Source organism: Tachypleus tridentatus, chromosome 11 (assembly GCF_004210375.1).
Source record: "Tachypleus tridentatus isolate NWPU-2018 chromosome 11, ASM421037v1, whole genome shotgun sequence".
NCBI classification, from domain to species: domain Eukaryota; kingdom Metazoa; phylum Arthropoda; class Merostomata; order Xiphosura; family Limulidae; genus Tachypleus; species Tachypleus tridentatus.
Window position 1 is genome coordinate 70,965,744 of NC_134835.1, and position 13,535 is coordinate 70,979,278.

Genomic DNA, 13,535 nt, shown 5'->3' on the forward strand with positions numbered 1-13,535 from the left:
CTTGTACTTTTAAGTCATTGTTTTCATTTGGAAAGTCTTTTTTGGGTTATTGAAAATAAAACTTACAGAAAGACGTGGTTTGATTGAAGTACGAAACATGTACGTTCATACCTAATGAAAAAATACACACAGCAATTACGAGCTGAGAGCTTCGTATTTGTGTTATATCAACTCTTATCAGCCCACACCAAATATTCTCGCTATTTCAGTCGTGGGGCGTTATAATATTACGGTCAATTCTACTGTTTGTTGATAAAAGAGTGACCCAAGAGTTGGCGGTGGATGGTAATGACTAGCTGCCTTCCTTCTATCCTTACATTGCTAAATTAGGGACGGCTAGTGCAGGTAGCCCTCGTGAAGCTTTGCGCGAAATTAATAACAAACAAACCAGATGTCCTTAGGATGAGAGACAGCTTGGTACAAGTGTTGTTTATAATGACACCTTTATATACTTTCATAGCCAACGGACGTTTGAGACAGTTTAGCTTTTTCAGCCAGTCTTAAAACTTGGGTTTATTTTGTCTTTTCTCTTATTATAACCATAAGGGAATTTATTTTGATAAAGAGTCTATTGTAGTGTATTCATCAACAACTTTTAGTTGCATTGTTATTTTTCTCTAGTACAGTTTTTACTTTGTTATTTTTATGAAAAGAGTTTAATTTTATTTTTGTAAGATCTGTTTATTCACATTATTTCTCTAGTGTAATTCTCAAGATCTACACTTAGTCGATCCATTGAAAGCCCATTCTTTCTTCGGGAACTGGTTATGTATTGATAAGGATGATATAAAATTAACAAAACATCTTTTCTTTTTTTATTCTTATACAAAGGGTTGTTGATCGAACTAAGTATTTTCTTGAAATCGATTGTTAACAGTCTAATACGAACAACTACGGTCGAAAACCAGCAAACGCCTTTGTTATTTTTCCAATTAAAAACAACAATCTCCTCAAATCATCTGTATTATTAAAAGAAACGTGCACATAATATCGGAGAACACTAAAATCGTGAATACAGTTCCTAACACTTCCTAATCTCTTCTTGACATAATCCCAGCTTATAGAAATTTCTTGCTTATAGTTTCCTATGAGGATCGAATTTCAATGTTTCTTTCCTTTTTTTTTTTATTTTATGCCGTGAAACATAACCGTGCTCTTATTTTATAAAGAAACCTTCTTGGAAACGAGATGACTTAAAAACGTATAACGAGGTTTTAGTTTGTTAATAGAGGGCAAATAAAATTACTTTACGACAACATTTATTGATATGAAATATTACTTAATCTCTTATTTTGTGACGTTAGATTTTCAGAAAAAAATATGAATATAACAAATGTTAGCTTACAAAACCTTTTATATTTGAAATGTATTTCCTCTCTCTCACACTCACTCACACATGTAACAAACATTCTACAGATTATAAAATACGCTTTCAGTTCCAACTACATACCATTTACAAAAACAGAAAAATGCTTAGTTATGTGCGTTGGACAAAAACGACAGTAACAGTTGTCAAAATGATGTATTAGATTGAAGTATATAGGTTTATATAATAATCAAAAAGTGCTTTTTTTTTGTGTGGAGATTATACATACATACGATGAAAAAAAGAATTACTCTTTTCCTCGTCATAAGCTAAAACACATGCATGGTATATTATATCGAAGCAAGCATTTTGAATAAATATATCACAAGCTATTTCAGATCGACAGAGATATAATTTTTTGTTGGTTAATTTTAATGAGGCTAAGCTTGACTTTTACAAGTCTTTTTAATGGCGTTCAACATGAAATCACTGAATGTAATGCATAGCCTCTGCTGGGGTTTGATGTTAGATTTTCGAAATATTTTATCATTGAGATGCTGGATTAATCATCACTAATATGTTATACAAAAGTTGAATATGCTATATTAAAACGATCGGGTGACCTCAACACGTGGTTATGGTCTACATCCTGTCATGCTCTATCTGACGACCGTACATCTTGAATATGGTTTTTCAAAGTAATTTCCGTAGCAAAAGGTTCCACTGAAAGACTGTCATGTTCAAAACACACCAGTCTTTTGTGATTTCTTACTATAAGCCACCTAGTGTACAAGGACAATAGTTTCTCGGTGTTCGTTTCAATAAATCGATCGCACAGCAATTTAATCAGCATGTCTTCATACGAAATAACATGAATAGCTATTTCAATTTTCAGCTGCAGACGGTACGCGAAAATGGAACTAACATGTCGTGTATACGGAACATATGTCATTTTCACAGACAAAGACCGTTCTTGATTGTGTTAAATACTTTTTCTTTGGAAAAAATGGACTGGTTTTGCTACTTACTTATTCCAAGATGCTGTGCGTTATCTACCACTTCTGAGGCTAGAATTGTTGCAGGTTTTTTTTCTCTTCTTTTTCTGGATGGTCTTGGTTCTCCAGTTCAATCTAAAAACGTTTATTCTTCAATTCCATTAAGAATAAGTGACATCTCCATCAGAGAAATTTTAAATCCTTGATCGCAATGATGTGTAGAGAACATTAAAAGGGCAAGGGCTCATTACAAAAAAGTGTTCATTTTTCATTCATTATAAGTCAAGCCTTTTTTCTGTGGGGAGGAATGTTACATAAGGCTATGAGGACTTTTGGTACACATTGAGTAAAAATCCGTAAGCAGCAAACAGATACCTTTTATTCTTATTTAGTGGGTCATATAAACACTTTTATGATCTGAAACTAAACAGTGAATTTTTTACGTATTACTACTTAATAGCCTATTACAATTATTTTTTTCAAAACCACGTGTTTCATTTATTTTAATGCTGAAAGCCTTTTTCATTAAGTTGCAATAAACAAGGCGTGAAATCAGGTGGGTCTTTTCGTAGTTGGTGACAAGTTTTATGACAGAGAAAAGAGAACTCTTAGGTGCATAAGAGCAAGGATACATGAACTTGAACCCACCAAACCCATACCCTGTACACTACGTCACCCATCGGTCGGAACACATCTTTATAACTTGAGTGCATATTAACTAAGTTGCGTTCATCATTGGTATTTTTCATTCTTTCAACTCGTTTGTTTCTGAATTTTTTGAATATGATGTAAAGGTTATTTATGAAAATAAAGATTGATTTTAAATAATGTGTGACATGTTAGTGAACGATTGTAAAACATAATGTGAAATGTTAATGGAAGACCGAACGTACAGAATAATCTATATGTCACTAACATTACGTCTGTTTCTAAGCAGTCTTTTAATTACACACACACACATACATGTATGTATTGTTTAAAATTATGTTTTCAACTATATTTAAACATCCAGTGGCACAGTTGCATGTCTCCGGACTCTTATCGCAAAAAAATTGTGTTTCGATACCCGTGGTGGGCAGAGTACAGACAGTTCTTTGTGTAGTTTTGTGCTTTATACCAATCAACAACTATATTAAATAAACTTTATTTTCATTCCAAGCACATTCACTAGATACAAAGTTTAATAAGATAACTTGTCTTAATTTATCGAAGAAATTATGTTTTCTTCGAACTAGTCTTTTCAGTTTTTGAAATGGACACGTATGGAAACACGACAATTCTTTACTAAAATAATAAAAAATATTCTAATTAACACTGTACATAATTCCACGCTACTTCCCATTCCAGCGCGAATCAAGAAGTTTACTTTCATCATAAGTAACCAACTGCTTTCGTGTAATTCCAATCTTGTTTAAAGAAACAAAAACACGGAGGGCTTAAAACGGCAACAACACAAGTTTGATTTTGTTGTTGCTGAGAGTCGTCCTTATACATACTAACGCTACACCGAAAACTATTGAAGTTGTCTAGATAATTTATTATTTGCAATGCGCGGTTTGTTCGTAGAATAAGCCGAAGTCTCGCTTCGTAGAATACTGAGACACCATTAATGTCAGTACTTAGGATTTAAATTATGTCCCAGAGAAGGGCTTAAAGCGCCCTCTGTGATACTCTAACTCTAACAACGATAAACTTTTAGAAAATAATAAAATCAGAGTATTTTGAGTAGAGTAATTTAGAATGTTTTGTAGGAAAAAATGAATTTGATTTATAAAGAAATAAACTTATTTATCATTTCTCCAGGTGTTTGGTTTTTGTAGTCCATGCCGACAAAGACATTTTTCCTTGTCTAAATAATATTGAATTGAAGCCGTATAAAGCCTACTCTTGTCAAACAAAATTAATGAATAAGGATAAGGCCCGGCATGGCTAAGTGCGTAAAGCGTGCGACTCGTGATCCGAGGGCCGCGGGTTCGAGCCCGCGTCGCGCTAAAACATACTCGCCCTCCCAGCCGTGGGGGTGTATAATGTGACGGTCAATCCCACTATTCGTTGGTAAAAGAGTAGCCCAAGAGTTGGCGGTGGGTGGTGATAACTAGTTGCCTTCCCTCTAGTCTTACACTGCTAAATTAGGGACGGCTAGCACATAGCCCTCGAGTAGCTTTGTGCGAAATTCAAAAACAAACAAAGAATAAGGATAAACTCGTTCTTTCTAAACGATATTATTTATTTATTAACACAAAACTTATCTCTACAAAACGTTTGTTTGAACTATGTCCTAAAAACGCCAATAAAGTTTACAATACTTCAAGAGAAAATGCATTTTTAAAGATTACTAAATTTTTGATGAATAGCTTCAATGAGCTAGCAAATATAAGTCAACGGTTAAGTAGGCTTCTCCGTAAAGAATCTAGCATAAGAACAAACCTTCAGATTTTTAAAAACTTTACTAGTTTGTCAGACAACACTCATTGTGAAAGTAGAACAATACATCTGAAGATCCCATTTTTCTAAAAGTTAAAACTTTATCGAAAGTTTACGAAAACTGAGTTGGTAAACTCATCTATAATAAAATATATCTCATAAGATCACGTTATTTAATTAAATTCAGTGCAATTAGACGTCAGGTTGAAATTACTATTTTGTTTTACAAGTATTTTTAAATAAAAGTGTGTAAGTTTATGTTCATAGTGATGTATCCGCAGTTAAACTAGTTTTAACGTCTGGTGAAAGACTACTTTACATTTAAATAAGTACAAGAATATTTGTTTTAGGCTTATCTGTTTGATACTGTAATTAAAATATAAGTAACAAAATGCCAAAATGTTGCCACAAAAATATATTTATTTATTCTACACGTCCTGAGGTCATTTCCAGTGCACTCTTCAATGGGCATTTAAGATGGCATTCTGGATATTGATAACATGTGGTTTTCAATGATGAAGGCATGAGTGAAACTTTTTGTCATTAAGACCATGTGAGAGTATGAAAACAAGTCCATGAGGTTTACAATAATGATTGCGTCTAACTGAAAGTGCAAACTGAAAGTGATAATATCATAGTCTGAGGTGAGAGTGATCTTTGCGTTACTGATGAAAACCTGTAACAACACTACTGCAGTCACATATTATAGGAAATCTTGCTTCTATTTTCTTAAGAGAGTTTCAAGAAAGTTTTGTTTTACAAGATGATACAATCAGGCCACATTGAACTTGAACATTCCTCAAAGAGCAGGAGGTAAAGCATATGGAATGCTCAGCAGTATCACCAGATACGAGCTCAATAGAGAACCTCTGAATAGAAGTCATCTATTTGTTACATATTATAATTTATCTCGGACATACCTCCAATTTATTATATTCCGTATTACAATCTCAAATAGCCTGGAAGCGAGTTAAATTTATTTTAAATTTAGAAATTAACAAAATGTAGAGATGTATCAAGTTTATGATGTTTTATACATCATACATTTGATACACACAATTTTCTTTCTTAACACGAATACATTTCCGTATGCAAGCAACAATACATTTTATAATAATGTTTATTACAAATAATGATTTATATACAAAAGTTTTATAAACAATATTGATTCTTCAATCTGGTATGGAAGTGAATATTTTATCCACGGTTCACGATGAGCTAATGAATTTCAAGATGAGATCAGTACAGCTGGTCTATATTCTTGTCTAATCTCACGCCGTTTACCAGCTTATTTTTACCGCTTAAGTTATTTAATATTTTCGTAAAAATATTGATGTCCAGTGTGAAAACACTGAAGTTAAATGTTTAGAAAGTGAGAGATCTTATTGTTAAAGATTTAGCGACTATACATTACTGTACAGTTATTAACAGCCACTAAGCTTTGAAGATCTTTAACATTTTCTAGTCTAGGATACTGATGATGGAATAGCTAAGTACTTTTCTTATTTACTTGAAGTAATAAACAACAACTTGATGACCCAGGAAAATGTTTCACTTTTTGTGACAGTAGAAGGGTGTCGGACAAAAATAAACATATGTCTCTGTTCATTGTCAAAACTTCTAATATTTGAAACACATGGCTATTTTTAACAATTTGATATTTTTAATCATATTTATTAGATATATATATTTACTTCACCTTTATTAGTGTAAAAAGTGTTGCTAGAAATACCCTACAATTAAATAGTAGTCAGGTGAGACATTGAAGACATTAAAAGACTATAGTTTGGCAATGATGAATCTCTTGAATTGAGGTTAAACTGCTATCTTATAGGAAATACTTTTGAGTTTTTTCTTTTAAGTGCAATGGATTTGAGTTTTTGAGCTTTTATTTTGACATTTTCTAAAATAAGAAACTCATTTCAAAGCAAGCTGTCCTTCACTGTTGTGCCTAGTTTAGTCGTGTTACGCTTGCATTTCAATTTATGCTTCGCTGGCGGGTCATCCGACGCTGTTCATGGCTTTAAGAATGACATGATCAATAGTAAGGCTATCCGTAAATGATCCCTGGTGTCATTCTTTTGGAACAGTGCAGCAACCTGATAAAGGACGATTGCTCCAAAAGGCGCAATCAACTTGTTTCCTTTTATCTTGTGTTCAAACACAAATATTATCCTCAAAGTTTGGTCAAGTTGTTAGTTACATATTAGTCTATTATTTGTTTTACTCTTGCCTTTGATAACACATGAGAAAAGCTGTAGAGAGGAGACTATAATATTTTTGAACTTCTAATGAAAACTCTATTAGTTTATGTGTCACTTAAGTAATCATTAGTTACAGGGTTAATTATTAAAAAAAATAATTAGCGACAGTTCGAGCCACCAAAGTAGATCACATATAAAATATATAAATGATATCGAACCTGTTTGTAAACTATAGAGATTATAATAAAATAAATATTATATAGATAAAGTGAACAATTTTACCCATTTTTTCTACTCTTTAAATTGACATTATGACACGGCCCTGCATGGTCAGATGGTTAAGGCATTTGACTCGTAATCTGAGGGTCGCGGGTTCGAATTCCCGTCACACCAAACATGCTCGCCCTCTCAACCGTGGGAGCGTTATATTGTGACGAACAATCTCCCCATTTGTTAATAAGAGAATAGCCCAAACGTTGGCGGTGGGGGGTGATGACTAGCTGCCTTCCCTCTAGTCTTACACTGCTAAATTAGGGACGGCTAGCACAGATAGCCCTCGAGTAGCTTTGTGCGAAATTTCAAAACAAACAAAACAAACAGACTTATACTGGTCGACTTACACGACCCCTTCCCCAGTGGCACAGCGGAATTTCTGCGAATTTACAACGCTAGAAACAGGGTTTCAATATCCTTAGTTGGCATAGCACAGATGGCCCATTGTGTAGCTTTGTGCTTAATTGCAAACAGACGAACAATCGATTTACACCTGGAATGGAGAAATGGTATTAATAAAGCATTCTACATAAAAATAGGTTTTTGGTAGAAATAATTTTCTTCACAATAACAATAAATTAGCAGTGTCTTTATGGTTTTCAGATACTTTATTAAAAATTTGATAAAATAATAATCAAATCCGAAATTTGGTTTCAACTAACAATATGAGTTTTACTTTAGTATTGTTGCAATAATGGATAACTAGATAATTTTAATACAGAGGACTCAAAAATATGACTATTTTCTTCTTTAACCCATATGCCGTAACTGTATTGATATTACGTTTTATGAATTATAATGTGTTTTCCTCAACATCGTTCTTTGTGTATATAAATCGAGATTTGTGTAAATGAAATACGATGGTTGTCTTCCACTAACCTTAATGGTGCTTTTGTATTCTACGTAACAAATCTTTGGTCTATTTCATATACACAAATTATATTACATAAGAGAGCTTTAAGGATTATTGTGGTTCCGATCATACGAAAATAACGTCCTTGTTCTTGTTTTTCATTAAATGTATGCTTTTCTGATAAGTTTAACAGAAATTCACTATAGTAGATACAAGCTTGATTTAACTTATACGTGTACTGTACGTACGGGGTCCGGCAGAGCCAGGTGGGTTAAGGCGTTCGACTCGTAATCTGACGGTCGCGGGTTCGAATCCCCGTCGCACTACATATGCTTGCCCTTTCAGCCGTGGGGGCTTTATAATGTGTCGGTTAATCCCACTATTTGTGGATAAAAGAGTAACCCAAGAGTTGTCGGTGGGTGGAGATGACTAGCTGCCTTCCTTCTAGTTTTAGACAGCTAAATTAGGGACCGCTAGCGCAGGTCATCCGTGCGAAATTCAAAAACAAACAAACGAACTGTATCTAAGATTTTAGGCGAGATAATACATAAATACAATATAAATATAACCTTCAGTTCTGACACTTATTCAGATTTGTCCTAAAATAATCCACCATAGGCAAACAAACGAGATATCATGGACCGATTTTAACACTGAAATAAAACTGAACGTTATTTGAGAAATAGATTGTGTAGTTTTAGTATAAATATTACATTCTAATATTTGAGTAAAAATATTTGTTTGAAGTGTTCTGCTTTTATACCAAATAATGTGTCATTATATTAGGATTATATCTTTTACTGTTTAGATTCGAATTATTTTATTCAAATTTCAGTAGTTTTCCCACTGTTTCATTCAGGATCGTTAAGCTTACTACTGAACCATTGCAATCATGGCTTTGTCGCCTCTGAAGTTGCTCTGTTTAGTTTGGTTTGTTTAGAATTTCACACGAAGCTACACGAGGGCTATCTGCGCTAGCTGTCCCTAATTTAGCAGTGTAAGACTAGAAAGAAGGCATCACAATCCACCGCCAACTCTTGGGCTATTATTTTACCAAAGACTAGTGGGATTGATCGTCACATTATAACGCACCCACGGCTGATAGGGCGAATATGTTTGGTATGACGGGGATTCGAGCCTGCGACTCTCGGATTACGAGTCGAGTGCCTTAACCACCTTGCCATGTTGGGCCAATTTGTTGTGATTAGAGACTACATTTGTAGTCTTAGTAGTATGTCGATGTTTATAACGATTAATACTGGTTTGATAGTTGTATGAGAAAATAATGGAGTCGCAAACTAGATTTACCGGTATTCATTTCGTCAAATGGTAGAGGTAGTAGAGCTTAAAAGGTCAGTCGTTCTTATAACTTCCAAATATTCAGAAAGCCGTGGAAATATCCCAAGAAAGTTTTTTTTCTCGTGACTCTGTTCAACCATTTTGGGAAGTATCCCAGGAAAATCTTCTTTATATAACTGTGTGCAAATATTCCGAAACTCCTAAGCTCAGTTTATCTGAACGATTTATTGTTGCAGCACTGTATTTCTATATTAGTTTTAAAAACCTTGTGATATCATGTTACTTACCTGTATTTCATGTTTTTTTCTTATAAAACAGATAAAGTCTTGCATATTTCTCTTTTAATGTAAGTCAGTGCGAGAATTTTCAGATATAAAAACATTTGAATTTCTTTATTAGTAGGTCAGCTCACATATGAAATAATTATTACTTAAACAAGGAATATCACGTAAAGCCGAAATTACCTTAGTTTATCCTTATAAGTATTTTAATGAAGTAGACGAAGCGTACAGTAACAGGAACTTCTAAGGATCTCATGCAAGTATATTTCGAGTTTTATTTTGATGACATTCTACATATTGAAGGCTTTATTTTACTACTTTCTGTTCTGAGTAATTGGTAACGTGAACCTGTCAGTGTTACCTACTAGATTTCTAAAGAATTCAAGTCTTTATGTTTTATTAAACAATGTTCATATTTATATACTATTGCTTCTTTCTTTTCAGTCTCAACAACTATTAAGGAAAACATAACAATGGACCAGGAGTGGCCAAGTGACTAGTGTCTCAAATAACACTGGGGAACACTTTTTCAGTAACTTTGAGTTGCATTGGATATTTTAACTGATTCTGAAGGAGTTTTAGGCGCTGATTTCAAATCTGAAATTAGTTTTTCTCTACAAGCTCTAGTTTGTATGCAATTTGAGGTTAATGAAATTGTACAAATGTGAACTTGCGTAAACCATGTATAAGCATTTTCACGTCCATATATATAGATAGCTTCTAATATTTTGATCATTCTTCTTTTGTTTCACATCAAACATGGCTTCCAAAAATATATATCATTGCAGAAACAAGCCTGATGCCTTCTGCTACATATGTGGATGATACACACTCAATCGTCAGAGACGTAACATATCCTCGTTCGTCAAGCGTGCCTATAAGGCATATTTTGAAGTTCATCTTGGTGATCAAGACAAGCAATGGGCTCCTCATGTTGTGTGCCACAATTGTGAGGAAATGCTTCGAGACTGGACCAAAGGAAAACGCAATGGTCTGCCTTTTGGTGTTCCAATGATTTGGCGCGAACCCACCAACCATGTAACTGACAGTTATTTCTGCATGGTAAGCACAACGGGTGTTGGGAAGAAAAACCGACATAAGATTACGTATCCGAACATTTCCTCAGCTATTCGGCCTGCTCCGCACTCTGAAGAAGTTCCTGTTCCAGTTTTCAAAGGCTTGCCTTCATTGGACGATAAAGACATTGGACATGATACAAGCGAACAAGACAGTTGTGACAGTGAATTGTCAGAAAAGTGTACACAATCGGAGAACTGTTCTTCAGACACTGAACCTTTCCCCGTCCCCAAGTCTCTTCCCCAGGCTGAACTGAATGATTTAGTGCGGGATTTAGGTCTTTCAAATAAAAATGTCAAATTGCATAAAATCTGTAGCTTGCAGACAAAAACCGACTTCAGATTTGAAATCAACACACTCAAATTGACTATAGAAAGGTCTTTTTTTAAATGCAAATAAATGAGTGTTCCCCAGTGTAATTAGTGCTTATATATTCCGTAATAAATGTATACTCTATTCTTTCTTTGATTTTAATTTAACTAACACTACTTTTAGGATATTTAGTATATTACTTTCATTATTTTATAATTATTATATGGATTTAGGGCTAATTTAAATTTTCTAATCTATTATATATTATTGGATTTACGGCCGAAAATACCGCAAATACCCAAGTGAGGAAATAATGTATTACGATATTTATAAGTAAGAACTTAAACGTCTTAACTAATTGGCTATACCCACTATCGGTTTGATTTTTAGTCTTGATGTAAGTAGGTAGCTTGCTCTGACCTGAGGTTGATAATAATATCCCAACTACATAGTTATTGTAATTAGACAAAAAATAACCGATTTGAAAATCTGCCCTAAAAAATAGTTATCTACTTCTTAGCATAAATTAGTAATTGTTCTATTTCAGTTAACAAAATCTATCTACCTATCTATAGATATGAAACAATTACAGTTTTTAACATTGTAGACTTGATCTCTGTTACAAATCTATGCCAATCATTTCTCTAACTTTATGTTCGTGTAAATCAGGTATGTTATAATCTGTTATGTAATATAAAATGAATATGACTGGTTTATCAAGAGCTGGGTTCATACTTATGATCAGTAAGGGTTCAGCTTTTTTTTTTTTCCAGCTATTCAGATCACATTATTTTCATATAATTCTAATGCTGTTTTAAGACACAACATGTTCGGTTTCCTTCACACAAGTAAAGATCTTATAAAGTCCTGCTTTAGTCTGAACAAACTGCACTTAATTTTGTAAATAAGTTTATGAACTGTCTTCTCTTCTTTTATAACACAGGTCTTGAATGTCTCATGAAAGTTGGAAGAATATTAGAATTATGAAGTGAAAATCTAACACGAACAACTTAATCTAATGAACAATTTACGAACATCCAGGGAGTTCTCTTTATCTTTATTAACTTTTCTTTTTGAATATACATAACTAACTCTTATTTATTAGTTCATTTGCTAATTAATATTAACATCTCTGACTATATGGGTAAAGTTTAAAATATTTTAATTACTCATTTGGTTGTAACTTAATGATGCTAACTCCCATAAGTTAAAGCCTGTTGTTTCTCGTACTCAAAACCTTTTCTTAAGATAAAGCAAGTTTTTGTATTCCATTGATTTCACCGGTTGGATTCTGACATGGGAACTAAAATTAAGGGTTTGTTTGTTTGAAAATACAGACAGAAATTCCTATAAACTACGTCTGGTTGATAATCCCATAGTGGATAAACTATTAATTAAAAAGAATTTTGAGATGGAACAAATGCCAATAACATGTAAAGAATCCTCAAATGAGATAAAGAAGTGATTGATATGTATATTCACAATAGTATTATTTGACATTGACAGTAGACACATGAGAATGAGATTGGCTTATTGACGTTCGCTAATGTTAGTTTATTGTCTTTGAACGGTTTTTTTTCTTTGAAGCAGTATCTAAATTCGTTTCAAGCTTATTGTTTTATGACGTGTGTTTATTGTTGTACAAAAAAGACAGTCTGACAAAGAACATTTTTCTTCCCTAGAGACCTAGAAAAATTAAAGGAATAGCATTTTTGAATCACGTGTTAGCAAACAGATAATATGGTGTATTCACTTGGGTCTTTATCAATGCTTGCATATTGTTATGTGATTTTAATTGCGACAATAAATCATCAAGATAACTGAGTTACGGTCTTTAGAATAATGAAAACTTTAGAAACAGACGCGATGTTTTATATAATTGAAAAGCAAAACAATAAACTGTTTGACACCTTAGATAACAATGGACGTTCCAATTGTGGTTGACACCTAAATTATCAATTTTACTTTTACATTAAAGATCATGACGAAGGTTATCAAGTTTGTTATAATTTATGCAATGATTAAAAATTCACCGTAGGTTATAAGGTTACTATTAATAAATTTTTTTTTTTTTTACTGCTAATGTAAATTCTGTTCGGCTTCTGAACTTCGTCTCTGGAGAACAAACTCTACACTCGTAATCTGGAACTCATCACTTACTCTCATGTAAGTAACTAACACAGTTTTTAATCTCCAACATCTTCACTGACCTTACATTTAGCTGGGACTGGGCGTGACCCAGATTTTTGTGTGCCATGCTTTGAACTCTAACGTTCCTGATTCGCGTCCCGTTGTTGCAAAAAACATAAAACGTGTACGTATCAATAAGAATGGTAGTGTGATAAGGTTTTATAATGAATGCACGCCATTTGAGACACGTCATGTGTAATAACCAATAAACATGAACTATTTTGATTAGAATATGAATAACTTCTGCATGAATATAAAAAAATAATACACAAGTACACACACACACACACATATACATACATGTGAAACAGCATTAAAATG

General features: G+C 33.3%; 1 protein-coding gene across 3 annotated transcripts in view; it reads right to left on the reverse strand.

The window, feature by feature from the left end:
• The window catches only part of LOC143232418 (neuroligin-4, X-linked-like), a 135,413-nt gene that overhangs the window by 19,947 nt on the left and 101,931 nt on the right, over nucleotides 1-13,535 (reverse strand). The window lies entirely within an intron of this gene.